The sequence below is a fragment of the Myotis nattereri genome (assembly GCF_964212035.1).
Source record: "Myotis nattereri genome assembly, chromosome: 12".
NCBI lineage: Eukaryota > Metazoa > Chordata > Mammalia > Chiroptera > Vespertilionidae > Myotis > Myotis nattereri.
Genome location: NC_138087.1, coordinates 38,772,216 through 38,789,812, shown reverse-complemented (window position 1 = coordinate 38,789,812; position 17,597 = coordinate 38,772,216). Strand labels below are relative to the sequence as shown.

Below are 17,597 nucleotides of genomic sequence, written 5' to 3'. Positions count from 1 at the left end.
AACTGGCCAATATAGAAATATATAGTAATCAGGGAATAGATAACGTCACACCTGTCACATAAAAAAGAAAAACTCTAATAATTCCACATAGTGGTGGGAAATCAGAAACCCAAAGATTGATGGCAGTTTGTACATGAGTACACTCACTTTATAGGGAAATTTGAGAATTCCTAGTAGAGTTGACCAGGCCCAATGACCCAGCAAGGCCCTCTCTCAGGTATCTGTCCCAGAGAAACTGGTACATGTGCACAAGGAGTTGTGATTCATGGATGTCTATTACAGGACTATTTTCGAGAGAGAAAAAGAGTAAAACCAGAAGTAACCTGTTTTTCAGTAGGGGAATAGACAAGCTGTGGTTTATTTATACAGTGGCAAATAAACAACCATGGTTCAAGGGCTCCAAAGCATAGAAGCCAAAAGAGCCACAAAGAAGAAATTAAGTTTGTACTTCTGTCTTGCAAGATTATCGTAGACCCCAGCTATTCCAATCACAGTTTCTCCCTCACTAGTTCAGCTTGAAAACCCAATGGGATATGATTCCTCCTCTATAATAACAGGTTTCAGACATTTGCAACTCTGAAGAATTAATAGGACTAAATGACCAAAATGACGAGATGCAACAGCATTTGGTTCAGAGAACCAGCCAGAAGCTGCTGATGCCACCAGAGCCACAGTGGAGCTTGGAAGCTCTACCCTGTCCCATAGCTATGCCTCTGAAGGCAGAAGGCAAGTCCATGCACACTAGCTGTAATTAATTAGCCTGGGCAATGCCTAAGATTCTTTTTTTAATATGTTTTTATTAAATTTTAGAGAGAGAGGAAGGGAGAGAGGGAGTGAGATAGAAACATTGATGAGAGAGAAACATCAATTGCCTCCTACATGCCCCTACTGGGAATCAAGCTCAAAACCCGGGCACATGCCCTGACCGGGAATCGAATCAGGGACCTCTTGGTGCATGGGTCGAGGGGCGACGCTCAACTGCCAAGCCACACCAGTTGTCCAAACCAAACTGAAATCTGAAGGAAGGTGAGCCAGTTGATATAGTCCATAGAGGTCAGCCTGCGGGACGGAGAACAGGAAGTGGAGGGAAAGAGGGTCTTGGGAGCAAATGGAAGATACACAGCACACTCTTCATCAGACTGGTTCCTGACTTGTCATGTTAATCTGCCCCTCCCTTCTTTGTGCTGCCACTACAAACCCTGCCTGTCACACACTCAGTGCAGGATACTGCATTAGACGCTGGGACACCTGACTCTCTCTACTAGTAATCTTTGTGCCTCTGGAAGGCAAGGGCTCTGCCTGGCACCGAGTTAAGTGCTTAGAGATATTGGTTAATTCTATGCAAGCATCACAGACTCCTCCTACATGGGTAATTTAGATTCCAGAATGAGGTCCTTCAAGTACATGTGGGAGCAAGTACATGAGACCATTAAAAGCTTAGGATAAAGTTAAGCTATGGTGGATGAATTTCCAAATGGAATTATACCAAGGATTGGCTGAAAAGATTGATAACCTTACTTCTAATTAAGGGTATGTCAGTTTACCAAGTGCAAGGCTTTAAGTTTATTGAGAAAAAGTTGCACATTATATTAAAACTGACCTCTTTATCTTTGTGGAATTCCTCAGAACTAAATGCTCATTTCACTGTAAAACTTAAAGGAGAGGGTAGAGAAATACTGCTCATATTTATAAGGTGCACCTCACAGGGCTGAGGTGTCACTTAGCACATGGGAAACACTGGTTAAGATTAACTGAGAAATATATTCTGCATATGATTATGGCAGGGGTGGACTTCAAAGGAATTTACTCCCTTTGGACACCTTTGAAGAGCAAGGGAGAAGGAATGGCTCAAATACTCTTAAATCACATCAGGATTCTCAGCAAGATGCCTTTCCCAGAGAGGCTTAAGAGAAGCTAGAAGGGCCTCCCAAGGAAGCAAAAATACCCCCTCCAAGTCCTGGATGGCAAAAAGTTCTGAGTGCAGCAGAGGGGAGCCCAGCCTCAGGGTCCGCTCCTAGATTGGCCTCCCAGGGACATCCAGGGGCATGACCAGTGGCTGTGGTTAACAGCAGGGCTCTTGGGTATCTGAATCAGGCTCTTTTCCCCTGAGGAGTCTGGTCCTGGGGTTCAGGCCCCAGGGAGGCAGTAAGGGCAGAGGAAGGAATTGGGAAAAGCAGCTGTTTGCATTCAGGGTGACCCGTGCAGCCCAGCCCCAGCTGAGACAGGCTCTCTCAGGGGGCCTAGCCTTCTCTGGGGGACGGGAACCAAAATAGGTTGGTGAGAACACACAGTTTCTGAAATTAATTGGAGAAGCAGAGACTCTCCAGGGAAATAAGTCCACTTGACTGCCCTGTTCCCCTTCTCAGAGATTGCAAAGTGAGGGAACAGTATCTGTGTGGATCCATTCCACGCAGAGGGAGCTTAGCAAAAACCTCGTTGTGGAGAGGACATGATGGCTTCTGGGCCCTGAGAACCACTCAGGGCCCAGGGGCACAGCCTGGAGAGGAATAATTCTCTTTAGATGAAGATCCCATGTTCTACAGTGAAAGGATGACACCAAGAAGCCTAAGTGCACCACTCCTTGTCAGCCCAAGGCAATGCTTTGGGCAAAAGGTACACCCGCCCTCTTCAGGACCCAATGCAGCTACCAAACGGTGTGGAAGCACACGACTTTCCTTAGGAAAGAGCACTTTAATGCCATCTACTGAAACACTATCATAATAAATATTTCAGGGTAGATGTCTTCAATGTGAACATTGCCCCCTTGAAACGTGGTGCCCTCCCTTACATAGTGTGCATCCTGTGTAAAGATGCACTGACTCTACCTGCCTCACCTGAATTCAGGCAGAGCAGAAGCTGCCACCTCCTTATGCATATTCCTGATGTAGCAGGGGATAGCCACACCCTTCCAGTGGTCACATGACTGAAGGTGGCCCCAAAGCTTTTCACAGTCTTTGAAGAGCACATTTTCTTTTACTCCAACCACATGCCCTGCCCAAAAGCATTCGGTGGTGACTGTGCATGTGCCTGTGTGTGTGTGAGGCCCCACCCCCTATCATCATACCAAACACATTAAAATACATCCAAATCTCACACAAAATCTAATTTTTGCTCCCAAAGAATCTTGAAAGGATTTTTATAATTTTGTTTTTTGAAATAAGCCCACAAGGCCCTTGTTTAATTAACTATGGGCAATGGTTTCTCACTGATCATGCATGCTCAAGAATCCTTTCAAAATGAAAAAAAAATGTATTCTACACATTATTTTAAAGTGTTATGATGGCTTCTTGGGTACTAATTTTAATAAAGTAACAATATGTTGAATTTTACACACATTAAACTAGGCAGTTAATCATATTGATCTTGCATTTTTCTTCATTTTGGAGTTAATAATTGCTTTCAGGTCTCTTATTTTTAAATCTTTGAATATCAAAGGCCCTAAGCAAGTGGCTAAGAGTGCCAGTGAGGGACAAAATGACCCTGTTGCATGTGGACATGTGTGTGTGGGGAGTGCTGGGGGCAAGGGATGGTGATTGTAACACTTGTCAGAAACTTGGGTAGTTTCTTGCACAATAAGGTTTCAGGGAGACTGCTTCAACTTTTCCTTTACTCTATCCCCACAACACTCTGCATATACTATACTTATTTTCAGAAGATCCTACAACTTTATTTCTGGGCATTCCATTCCAAAATTCTCTCAGCTAGCTCACATTTTCTCTGCCAACAGCCAATGCAGTTAATTATGCCCATCTGGAAAACCAGACACAGATACATGCAATCCTAGCACACTAAACAGGCACTAGGCTATTGGCTACATTTCTCCGAAAATCCCAAATCAATATTCTAAGGTTCACAAAAAGAAATGATCATCCACTTATAACAGATTTTCTAGCTGGATAAAATATCACAATTGGGTTATTTTTCCTCATGAAACCAAATGTATATATTCAATCCAAATAAAAGTAGCTAAATTGACTTCATATGATGTGACTTTTATAAACTCACAAAAGGGCAATATCTATGGAATTCCCACATAGTGTCCTTTAAGGTCTAACCTAGCACATGAGCTTAGACAAGGTTTCCTTCTTCTTTTGTTTGCCTAACTAGTATGCATATAAGATCTTTGGTTAATCTCTTCCACCCTCCACCCTCCCTCCTTCCCTCTGAGATTCAACAGTCTGTTCCATGTTTCCATGCCTGTGCGTAGAGCGTCTGCCCCCGATGGTCAGTACACATCAAAGCTACTGGTCAAACGGTCGAACAGTCAGATGGCTGCTTAGGCTTTTATATATATAGATAGTGTTTCTTATTTCTAGGAGATTCTTATTTCTAGGAGGATTTATAAAAAACATTGAGGTAAGATAAACTACATGCAAATGCCAGTAATCAGTTAACCTAGGCAACAGTTAACCTAATATGTGTTTGTGTGTGTATTCAAAATGTTAATAATTGATTTTTTTATTTTGCCCAGGGCACCGAGGTGCTGGCTGAAAGCCTCTTGGTGGGACCAGGGCTCTGCAATAAAGGTACAGGGGCCTGGAGGGAGGTAACATGAAGGCTTTCTTAAGTGTCTCCCCCAGCACTCACTTGGCCTGGATGACTTGGCTGCCTGGCTGCCTTGGGGACAGTGTGGTTGCTGTTGGACCTGTTCTAGAAAAGAAGAGCAGGCACTCAAAGGACACACATGCCACATTTCTGTTAGTTTGGCCTATCTTGCAGATCAAATGTGGATTAAGAGGGTGGATTCAAAGAAGAAAATGAGTGTAGGATTAGCTGCAATGGGAGGAGGTGATCTATGTACCTACAAGTAGAAACTCCTCCTCTCCTTGAAACCTACTTCCCTCTCCCCTCTTCTCCAACTCTGAATTTTAACCCAGAATTGGCATCCATGCTCTCTTTCCTCTCCTGCTCTTGGGTGTGCTAGCTCTGAGTCGAGTGTCTACTCTTAAAGGACGGAATAGGGATGCGGTGGGTGGGGCTGACATTTAGTGAGCATTCAACTGGTTCCAGGCACTGTGCTGGGTGCTTCCACACATTCACACACTGAGTCCCCCCCACCACCCTTCCCACTCTACTGTTTGCTTCCCATGCAGAGTCAGTGCCCCAGCCCAGAGGTCCTATTGTAGGAGTGGTCTGGGCTGATGGACCCAAGGCTGGATGGGATGTCCCCCAGGTAGTCTGAGCCATGCAGTCCCTGAGAGAGCCGGAGGGTCACCATCTCACTTTCTAGTGGCAATGAGGAGACCTCCTAAGCACAATATTTCTGTGAAATCTCTATAGGTTTGCAATCAACCCTTTCTTTGTCCTTGCTCTGATTTGATTTGTTTCTGCCCATGACAACCAAAATGTCTGGATTTAACAATCATTATCACCAGACTACCAACTACAAAACTGAGGTACCAAGAGATTGAGTAGTGTATCCAAGGCTGTACACTATAGGTGGCTGGGTGGAGATTTGGGCCCTGACCTGCTTAGTTCCAGAACCCATGCTCTGTATGCTGAATTGTGCCAAGACATTCTTCAGGGCCTCTAAGAATATTTCTGAATGTGTTCTGCCTATAAAGAAAATCTGTAAAAAGTGTGCTAGATCTAGTAGTGGGAACTATAGGGAATACTTGGTGCAAAAACAAAACAAAACAGGACTATAGCTGTCTTCTCACAGCAATAGTAATAAAACAGCTAGCATTTATTAAGCATTTGCTATGTGCTAATTACTATGCTAAACACTTCAAACAAATTTTGTCACATCTATCTTCCCCATTTTCAGATGACCATCTAGGGCCTCAGAGAGGTTATATTAACTTGCCAAGGTTTCAGAGCTAGGAAGAGAAAGCTCTGTGGTTCCAAGCCAACTCTCTCTAAACTCCAGACCTGTACAGAGACAAACACTAAAGCCCACACAAGACTAACCTGAAATCTTCAGGAGGTTGTGGTCACCTCACTGCAGCCATAATTACTCATAACAAGGAGGGGGTGACCAAGTGAATGTCAGGATGTGTAAGTTGTGAAGTTCTCCCTAAAAGTTACAAGGCCAAGTTGTGCAATAGGCTTCTAACGAAAACTAAGATGCTGACAGCGCTAGGCAGTGAGTGTGGCCCTCTGAGGTTTTCCTCCCTGGAGCTTGGCACCAGCAACCCCCTCGTGATTTATGTTTCCAAATGACACAGAGCTCGCAGGCACCAAGGCTGCAGTAGTGAAGAAAATGGATGGACTGCCCAGGGATGTTTTCCCTGCACGCACCACATTCCCTTAAAAGGCCTCAAGTTTATATACAGTTCTGACATGAGGGCAGAACCAAATAACAGCAGGGCCTCTCTTCCCCTTATATGGCCAAGTGTTACAATGGCAGCCTCCCTGCTAATTTATGAAACACAGGAGTGGAGGAATGTCCATCAGGAGATGTGGGGATGTTTCACCAGAGCGAAGATATAAGGCTTGTCTCTGGCAAAGCATTTACAAGACCAAATGGAACAGAATCCATACTTGCTGAGTTTTTTTTTAATTCTGAAGAATAAACACTTTTGTTCTTTAAATATCAACATTTTTTAAAGCCAAAGAATATGCAGAGCTCCCCCTAAGTATCAGAGGAAGAGAAAAACAAATCAAGAATAAAAACTTGTATTTATCCTTCATATATTTACCCCTCTCGCCCTAGCCTTTGTTTCTCCAATACACACACACACACACACACACACACACACACACACACACCCATATACACAACCAGCCAAGCATCTGAAAAAAAGGCCAATTTCATCTGAAACATAACACATAATAGGACAGGGACCAGTCAACTACAAACAGTTCTTATCTATAAAGGGCCTTAGCCATGTTGTTAGAGGTTATAGAACAAGTATTCTCATCCAATCTCTGTCCTATGATTGGAACCAATAAAGACAAGAGGGTGTATCAAATGGGAGTGTATGGGAAAGTGCACTGTACATCATAAATCATATGATATTCAAATTTAACTCAAACAGTGTAGTAATGTTCTCCTAGAATTATTTTTTAAATTAATATTCATTTTCATTTAATACACAGTAAGTTTCTTTTCATTATTTAAACTATTTTCACTCTGCTATCGTTCACTTTCATTTGGTCAGGATTCTGAATCTATTTGGAGTACATGCTGGTTAGAATGACCAAATTCTGCTATCCTGCCTCAAAAAGTAAGTGGACACCCTTGGGCACCCACTCTAGGTTTTAATGGCACATTGTACAAGATAGTAAACAAAGATTCGGACGTTTTATACACACAAAATGTATTCCTTTACCATTTACAAGTGACATGTATGCAAGGAACAGCTTGATATGAAACTGAATACTTTAAAAAGCACTTAAGAAATCCCCAAATAAAGGTGCAGCACAAATAGCAATACTCAAGAAAACAAAGAACACACTTCCTTCAGTATCACTACCAAAATGAGATATATTTAATGTGAAAGTGTAGCCTGGATGTTCAACTTCTTGACACTAGAAATTTAGAAATCAGACCTTGGTGATCCCAAATAGATGCCTTCGCCTAAAATGGTGTCATTTAAGATCCTCATACAATTCTCACAATAAGGAAGGCTCTCAAAAGGTACTCATGCAAACTCTCTCCATCCCACAGCTTTATCACATGGCTACATCCGAAGCAGAAAGAGTGAGCAGATGTGAGGAGAAAATGCAGGAACCCTGGTTGCTGGGTGCCCTTGGCTGCCATGGTGTGCACTGTCTTCACAGCACCTTCCCTATCTCAGGGGCCTAGGAGGAGCTTTTTGGGGCATGCCAGTTGCCTAACTTAAAACATTTTTAAATACCTGCAGCTCCAACTGAGAAGGTTTCCTTCTAGGGAATTGAGAACTGAAAAGCAGATATGCAAGTCTGTAGGCTAGACTGTCTGCATCGGAATAACCTGGCCATTTTGTTTAAGCATTTGATTCAATCCAGGTTCTTGGGTTCCACTTAGCATGACTGAATACAAATAGCTGAAGATGGGGCCTTTGGAATCTGCATTTTGACAAGGACATCTCCACACCCCAACCCCCATAAAATTCTTATGCACTCTAACACCCCAGAAACATTACTATAAGCACTCAAAAACTCCTGTTGACTTTAACACAGTTTTATACCTAGCTAAGCAATATAATCATGGCCTGAAGTATACTTCTCTTATGCTATTACCAAACAGGATCTGAAGGAACAGCTAATCCAACCCTTTCATCCATTAAATAAGGAGAGCAGAGCTCCAAGCAGAGTAACTTACTTGCCAGCTTGTGGCAGAGTCCTTTGGGAGTTCTGGGCCAAGTCCAGTTCCTAGACTATTGCTTGTTCTGCCATAATACCCAGTGCTTTCCTCACCTGACCCTGCACTGCACCCACACCTATCCACACAGTCCCCAGGGCTATTTCATTTGAAATGTAGAATAACCCACCATGATGATCTAGAAACTGTTGTTTCTTCCTGCCCAATATCCAAGCCCTTCTCAAGGAATCAGAACTTTGGTTTACTTTTATAGAACTACTCCCTTCCCCACTGCATGTCATGTCTTCCCTGGCTAAAGAGCAAGCATATTATTCAACCTACACTGAGAGCACATGATATATCTTAAGTTAAAATTGGAAAAATATATTCAGTTTCTTCCTTGATCTGGAAGGCAATTCTCTGAAGAGGTTGCCCATATATAACTCCTGCCACCCAGATTCCTAGTATTTTTTGAGACATGCTTTTCCCTTAATCCTCAGCATTACCCCTTATTCCTTCCATTGCATTCCTTTTAAGTACCCTAAAATTGGCCTTGTTATTTATACGCCAAGAACACCTACTTCCTTATCCCAAAACCATAAATGTGCAAGCATCTGATTCAACCCTATGGGAACAAGAGTTGGCATTAAGTATCTCCTTTCTGGAAAGAGAGATTGTGAGATTTTGTAGTTGGAATGGGTGGGGGGTGCAGAACTGGCAGCCCCAGTCTGCATCAATAGCCACCACTCCACTCAATCCAAAAAGCTCAATCTTTGTCTTTGATCCCCAAATACCTCAACCCCAAACTAAAAGGCTTAAGATTCTATTTGTGCAGATGAAAGTAGAACTAGCCATGGATCCACAACTGCAAAGTAATCCATATGACTCTTCTAAGCAGTGCATGCAATCTCAATATCCAGTGCCAAGAAGTTAGTGGGCTTACCACATCTGCACAAGTAGACACACTCTCCTCCTTGTCAGTCTGAGTTTTATCTTTAATGTCCTCTCCCCAGGGCAGCACATGGTCCCTGACATGCGGTACATCTGCGTGCAATTTCTGAGTAATAGGAGCAAAGCTCAGTCATTTTAAAGCTACAAGTGCCATTAAGAGATCTTTCTGCCAAAACCCATATGGCTCTTTTGTTACAAAGCTATACAAATATTTGTGTTTTCTGTTTGATTTGGCAACAAGGCAATCTTTCAGACTCTCTACTGCTCTTGCTTTGAAATGACTGCCTGTCTCCTGCTAGTTATTTCCTATTTACTATGATTCTCCAAAACAAGTTCTAACTTTTTTGAGGGGAATTCAGAAACTCTGTTTTAGGGGCCCACCGCTGGGTTGTTGCTCCAGAGATAAGGTATAGGACCCCAAGAGCACCTCCGCAATAAGAGGGAAACTTTAGAATGTATTTTAATTTTAAAAATTAACCTACAATAAAATGGACTTTTTGCTGTTTTCTGTTCTATGAATTTCGACATATGTATAGATTCACGTAACTCGCACCATAATCAGGAGACAAAACATTTCCTTCACCCTCAAGAAATACCCTCATACAATGACACCTGTCCCCTACTCCTAGCCCTGGTAAGCCCTGTTTTCATCTCTAGAGTTTTGTCTTTTTGAGCACCACATAAGTGCAATCACACGGTATTTCATATTTTAAATCAGGCTCTTTTCTCTCTCAGCATAATCACTTGAGACTCATCAAATGTGTGTATCAGTAGTTCCATTTTATTGCCAAATAGTATTCCATTGTATGACTATATCACAGCGTTTATCCACTTGCCTGATGAAGGACTTTGGGTTGTTTCCAATTTGTGGGATAATATGAACTGATCTGCTATCAATATTTGTATCTAGGTTTTTGTGTGAACATATGATTTTGGTTCTCTAGTAAATACATAGGATGGGGAATAGAGTCATATGGTAATCATCTGTTTTTTTCTAAGCGATTGATAAACTATTTTTCAGAGTGGCTGTATGTCCCATTTTGCATTCCCATTAGTGATGTATGAGAGCTCCAGGTGATGTACATCAGCAGCAGCACTTGGAATTACCCATATTTTTTACTTTAGCCATTCTAACTGTTAAGTAGTGGTATCTCACCCTGCTTTTAATTTGCATTTCCGAAAGGTTAATTATGTTGACTATCTTTTCATGTGCTTATCTGGCATCCATTCATGCTCTTTGAATCAAGTCTTTTGAGCATTTTTAATTGGATTGATGGTTCCAATTAAGTTGTACTTCAGCTTTATTCTTTTTCAAAACTGTTTTTACGTATTCTAGTTCTTTAGCCTTTCAATATGGATTTTAGAATAAATCTGTCTAAACCTAACTCAGTTCTATGGGAATATTTTGGAATTTCATTAAATCTATAGATCAATTTGAAGATAAATGACACCTGTGCTCTGTTGAGTCTTCATTCTATTAGTTTCTGAGAGAATATTATTGATGTCTCCAACTATCATTCTGGGTTTCTTTATTTCCCCTTTCTATTCTGTCCATATTTGTTTTATGTACTTTAAAGCTCTGTTTTTAAAAGCATATACATTTATCATTGTTATGTCTTTTTAGTAAACTGACCAAACATATTTTCAGTTTTCAAAAACTCTGCAGTATAGCTGAGTTCTCAAAGTCTTTGTGTATTGCTTAGGGGAAGACCCATGCATGCTCAGCTCAAGGATAAGCCCAGTAGTTCATACGTAACTTTGAGGGTCATTTTCCCTGACTTTACCCTTTCTTTGAAATCCTTGACACTGTCTGGCTTCCCCAAGACTTTTTTAATACTCTTATCAGAAGCTTAGCACTTTATTTATTCTGTTCTGCCACATATTTCCCATGTCTGTCCATGTTTCTGGTGGGAGGAAAAGCAGTGGGAAGATAGGGAAGAAAAAAAGAGCAACAGTGTTTTCCCTACTCTCTTGGAAGCACTTCTCCAAAGGAGAGGAATATTTCTTCTCCTCCAAATTTTGGCTCCCGCTGTCTACCTTACTCCTACTGTCACTGCTACCCCAGGACTGCTTGGGTGCCAGAGATTAAGAGAACAGAGAAAAGAAAGGAAAAAAGAAAAATGGAAAATTTCCTTACACATTTCTCTCTGATTGTTAAGCAAACAAAGAACTTCTCTGGAGTCCAATCTGTGCTGATATCTAGTTCCAGGTTCAGGCTGTATTGCGTTCACACTGGAGGATGCTGAACACATCACCTCTTTGGTGGTCCTTTACATTGTGGTTTTCTTCTCCTGCTGTCTGCTACTTTTCAGAGTCCCCAAATAGCTGTTCCATACATCTTGTCCAGATTTTATAGCTGCACTCATGAAAAACAGGATAGATAAAGTATGCATACTCCAAAACGGAAACCAAGAGGGAAACTTTTTAAACATTCAGATTCCCTGGCTCCACACCACACCTTCTAGATCTTAGATGAGTTGGAAAGTGGGGGACAAAATAGAGATTTTTGGAGAGCACCACAGTAGATGTTGATGTACATCTGCAGTGGAAAGCCATTTCTTAGAATATGACCAAACAGCTAGAGATTACCTGCAACTGCTCAGATTCTGCACCAGATCACGCTGATAAGGATTAGCAGATAAGAAATCTGGATTCTCACCCTAGCTGGTTTGGCTCAGTGGATAGAGCACCAGCCTGTGGATCGAAGGCTCCGAGGTTTGATTCCAGTCAAGGGCACATACTTAGGTTGCAGGCTCCTCCCCAGCCTGGGCCCTGGTTGGGGCATGTGCAGGAGGCAACCAATCTGTTTCTCTCACATTGATATTTCTCTCTGTCTTTCCTTCTCTCTTCCACTCTCTCTAAAAATAAATGCAAAAATATCCTCAGGTGAGGATTAAAAAAAGAAGAGGAAAAGAAATCTGGATCCTTAATCAGAAACTGCAAACTCAAATGCCTCCACAGGCCATATAAGTAATATAGAGGTTAAGCAACCCGTTGGACTTAGGGACTGATGAATACAGTGGTGAACTAGAGTCCGCATCTGTTTGGGGCAATGTCAACTAAGCTCCAAACAACTATTTCTATGGGGAGATGCAGGCCCAGTAGTGTCAGAACTGCAGTTTTTCAGTTAAACAACAACATTCTGGGTTTTTATATAAAATCTCCCAATGTTTAAATGTTAGCAAAATAATTCAAAAATAAAACTTCAGGGCATCAGTTTGCTATTTTGGTCCAAAGAGAAACTGGTAGCATTTCTATCAAATAATTCGGTTGTATATGTACAGCATATGATTGAGTGTGAGTGTGTGTCTGTGTGAGCGCACGCACACGCATGTGTGTCCCTTTGAAAAATTATTCTCTGTCTTTGAGACACCTGGGAATGCCCTACATGTAGCAACACTTTGTGGTGCAGCAACATGTATAAAATTTAACACCCTTTGGGAAAAGATAGTCACTAACTTATAGATGGTTGTCTATGAACTGAACTCCCTGAAGTACCACTCAGAATTCCCTTCTCTTTAAGGCACATCTTTTCATGAAACTTCCAAGCTACCTTTTCCCCACTAACAATATCCTTTAACAAAACTTCCTCTTTGAACAAGAACCCAGAGGAAATAAAACAAGGGGAAGAAATTAGTAAAAGAGAGAAAAATATCAAATATTATAATTATTTTATGTTGCAAAAGCATATTACTATCAAAACACAAAAATGTTAAATATCTGAATGTGTCAGGAAATGTATCTGCATGCCCAGCACAGAGGGAAAGACTTGGGGTCACATAAACCTGGATGTGAATTCCAGCCCTTTAACTTATTAGAATTTGACCTTGAGCTTTGGTTACTTCATCTGTAAAATGCAATTAATAATAAAAGTTTCTAACTCAGCTTTTCTGGTTTGCAAGGAACAAAGTCTCAATTCAATCTCCCTCAAAATAATAGGGTAGGATTTTGTGAGATGAAGTAGTATGTAAGAATACACTTGAAATTGGGAACATAGAAATTTTGACCATAGAGACGTAAAAGAAATCCAAGGCCTGCCAGCATGGCTCAGTTGTTCAGCGTCAATCTATGAACCAGGAGGTCATAGTTTGATTCTCGGTCTGGGCATATGCCCAGGTTGCAGGCTCAATCCCCAGTGTGGGCCGTGCAGGAGGCAGCTGATCAATGATTCTCTTTCATCATTGATGTTTCTATCTCTATCTCCCTCTCCCTTCTTCTCTGAAATCAGTAAAAATATATTTAAAAAAAGAAATCCAGGAATCTAAGGCCCTGGCAGGCATAGACAAAAAGACAAACAAACAAACAAACACAAAAAGAAACGTGCCAGACAATGATAACACAGACACATTGACACAGATAGAGACAGAGATACAAAACGGAGACTGAAAGACAAGATGGCTCCCTCAGTCCGGGCGAGGCGTGGAATTGCCAGGCAGTACTTATAGGGGAAACATCCTAACTAGAAGCTTCTTCCGTCACTCAGGCAGTTGACTCACCCCTCCACCCGGCCCCTCAGAATCCCTTGTTCAGAATCCAGGGAGGGTATATGGCTTATCATGTGGCTTGTCATCACCCAGACCCAGCTATTCCTTTTCCCTGCCTTCCTCACCTTGCACTGTATATGGATATTTTTTACTTTATCTTCTAGATTCTCTATTCTCATTACTCTGACTTATCTATCTATAATTTCCATCACTCATGACCATCATGACCCCCACCAGAATCCTTCTATCCACAAGCTTCTGCTCCTGCTTAAAGATTCTTATTGGGCTCTTGCATATTCAAATTACTAAGTTCAAGATTTATTAAAAAGAACCTGGTAGTGTTAGTAATTCTCTGTTTGTGAAGAGCTTTGTGCTCTATTTCAAAGGATACTGTCTCTGAATATGTCACAATTCAGCAGGTGGCCAATACTTGGCCTAATCTACCATGACTCAGATTTATTTAAAAAATCAAATTAATACCACCCTTTGGCATATGAATAGTAATAACTTATTTGAGTTGTGCACTCGCCCTGGTTAGAATGCAACATCACAGAGGGATCTAACTTCTGACACCAGGTTTCATACCTTTGTCTAACTAGCACACAAATTATTCACAAATAATGTTTTATATAGTAGGCCTAAAAGCATCCCACCACTGCAAATTCTAAACCATACACATATTGGTTTGAATAGATTTCAAATCTGCACTTTGATATTTGCTGTGTCAAACCTGGCTTGTTTCCTGAGGGACTCCTAGGAACTGGTGAATATTATATTTTACAGAGGATGGTTCCAGACATCTGCAGACTTGCTCAGTTAAGTACGTAAAGCGTAAAATCCCCATCTCTCTACCTTTCCCCTTCTTTTGGCTCTGAGCCCTCAATAAGCAAAAGGTTGAAAGAAACCAAACCAAAATCTTTCCCAACCTCTTCATTTTATTTATGTATTTGACTTTTACAAGGCACAGTGATCAAAACATGGCTTTTAAATGAAAGATCATTATCACATGAATGCTGTATCTGACTTGGGATTTGATTAAAACCAAACTTGTTCAATGACCAACAGGTCAAATGTGACCTGTTCAAGCACTGAAGAGCGTTTAAGAGTACACATAAACACACAGTCACCAGACTGGTTTGAACTGAACAAAATAGACAAAATATGGCCTACACCAGAGTTTATACAGCAGTGTCTCTCTGCTTTCACAAAGCCCTACAAGAAAAATTCACAGCTTGAATGTCTCAAAAGAACCTTCCAGAGGTTAATGGATTTGTTTATTAATCAAAGCTAAATCAGAATGAACTTAAATAAGCTCGGCTCTCGCCTGTCTTTTAAAGAATAGATATCCATATGGGTTTGGAACAGTCCTAGATAATTTTCTGAATTTAGGCAATATCAATTTGTTATGTAAAAAGTCATGAACCATTTCCCTCATTTCACAGAGATGAAGCTGACACAGAGAAGGGAAGAAGCAATTTACTCAAAGTACACAACTAGGAAGCAGAAGAATTCAGACTGGAACTCATGCCTCTGGGGGCAAAACAGTTTTCTTTGGAGAGAGGTGTTAATTCTGCAGCAGCAATTACAATTTTGAAAGCACACTCTTTTTGTCCTAGAAATTATACTTTTAGGAATAGTACAGAAATACTAGTACACGTGTGCAAAAATAATATATACTAGGATATTCACTGCACCATTTATCTGTAAAGTGAAAAACTGGAAGTAACCTTCATGTCCAACAATTGGGGAATATTGAGCTCATCATTGTGCAATGGAATAAAAGAGCTGTCAAAACAAATACTGTACATCTAAATGTCAAATGTCCTAACATGGATATTCATGACAAACTGTAAAGTGAAAAAAGGCAATTTCAGGTCAAAAAACAAGTATGACCTCATTTTTTTTGTTTGCTAAAAAAACAAATTAAAACTGTGTGTGTGTGTGTGTGTGTGTGTGTGTGTGATGCGAAGGATGCCGGGAGCCGGTCCAACCTTGCTGTTTCAAGGGACCTGGCATATATGGCATACTGTTCTTAATATGTTTGCTCACCTTCTTGGCACTATGTGTTTTAACCAAGGTCACCTCTCTGAGAAAGGTTGTTTCCCCAGGTAGGGATTTTCCCCTGAAGTTAGGGAGAGAATAAAACCCCTTAACTAAGTGCCAGGCGGGTAATTAATCACTTTAACTATGAACAATCATGCTTAAGCTACATAATCTTTACTCCCTGAAATGGAGATAAGAAACGCCCTAACCTTTGGAATAGAGATTGATAGGATTGAATCAACTGGTATAAATACAGATGTAACAAGACAACAGGAGACAGAACTTAGAAGACAGAACCAAGAGACACAGAACCTACACACAGAACCTAGAGACAGAACCTACACACAGAACCTAGACAGAACCTAGACACAGAACCTACACAGAACCTAGACACAGAACCTAGACAGAACCTAGAGACAGAAGAACTTCGCTGGAGAGAACATGGCAAAAGATCCTGGACAGAAACTGGAGACAGAACCTAGCGAGAGAACATGGCAAAAGATCTTGGACAGAACCTGGCTACAGAGCCTGGCTGGAGAACCTACAGAACCTGGCAATAGAACCAGGCAAGAGAACCCAACCATGCTGATCAACTGAATGCTGCCTCTGTGTCATTCCTTCTTCACCGACTCCGAGAACCTGGCCGAAGAACCTAGAGACAGAACCTGGCTACAGAACCTGGACAGAACATGGCAAGAGAACCTGACTAGAACCTGACTAGAACCTGGTGACTGAACCTGGCTGGAGAACCTGGAGAACCTGGCTGGAGAACCTAGCGAGAGAACATGGACACAGAACCTGGCTGGAGATTCTGACCAGAACTTCGCTGGAGATCTAGACCAGAACTTGGCTGGAGATCCTGGCTAGAGATCCTGGCTAGGCTGCTGATCAACTGAACGCTGTCTCCGTGTCATTCCTTCTTCGCCGACTCCGTCCACACCTTTGGGGACCCCTGGACCTGCTGGGGTTAGACCCCAGCAGAAGGAGTGGGGTTTTTAAAAACAAAAATAAATACGACAAAAAGACCTCCACAAGAATAATGAAATAGCCTATGCATATGCCAATAACATCAGGCATACCTCATGCAAGAAACTCTCATGGGCTGCAAACAGCTCTTGCATGAGCAGTGGGGGCGCCCAGGGGTGGCTTGGACAGGGGAGACTTTGGCTCTGCATTTTTCTCCAGCAGCCACAGGATGTGGAAAAGGATGTTCTCTTCACCTAACAAAGTGCTATTTAAACCCAAGTTTCATTGTCTCCAGCACTCCTCTTCCACCCAGCTGCCTCCTTCAGCTATTCCTAGAAGGAAATTCTGAAAAACCACAGACAGCACAGAGTGCTGGAAAATATACCCTCTTTATGGAATGGAATAGACTCAGAATCTGAATAGTGCATTTTGCTTCTATCTCTGTTATAATTCTAAAAGAACACTGTAAATGTTATTATCTGAGGTTTCTCCAAGCACACATTCCATTGCCTGGGCCTGAGAACTATGGACAGGTTGCCTCTTTTGGAAAGCTTGACCTAAACTAAGTAAAGCAAGAGCTTTAATAGCTACATTAAATCCTTGTGTTCTTTTTTATAAAATGCTTCTGAGACAGAGACAAATTTATTATTTGAGTTTTCCTAGCCACACACTGAAACCTGGCGTCTGCACTCCAATAAAGATAATGTCGTCTATGCCTGCTTAGTGTCTCCTCTTTGCCCACCCTCTAAAGAAATATTTTATCTTCCAACTTAATTGCTGGGTTTCTATGATACAGAACTGGGAGAATGGGAAGAAAGAGGTTGAAACAGAAAGACGGAATCCAAGAAGTGAAAAAAGAGGTTGGAACAGAAAGACAGAATCCAAGAGACGAAAAACGAGTGGAGAGTATTGAGAAGTGGTGGGAA

The 17,597-nt window shown here is 41.5% G+C and overlaps 1 protein-coding gene across 1 annotated transcript in view; it reads right to left on the bottom strand.

Annotated features, from left to right (window-relative positions):
• PGM5 (phosphoglucomutase 5) overlaps nucleotides 1–17,597 on the bottom strand; it is a gene marked incomplete at its 5' end in the record, with an annotated part of 164,129 nt that overhangs the window by 79,229 nt on the left and 67,303 nt on the right. The gene's annotated exons all lie outside the window — the stretch shown is intronic.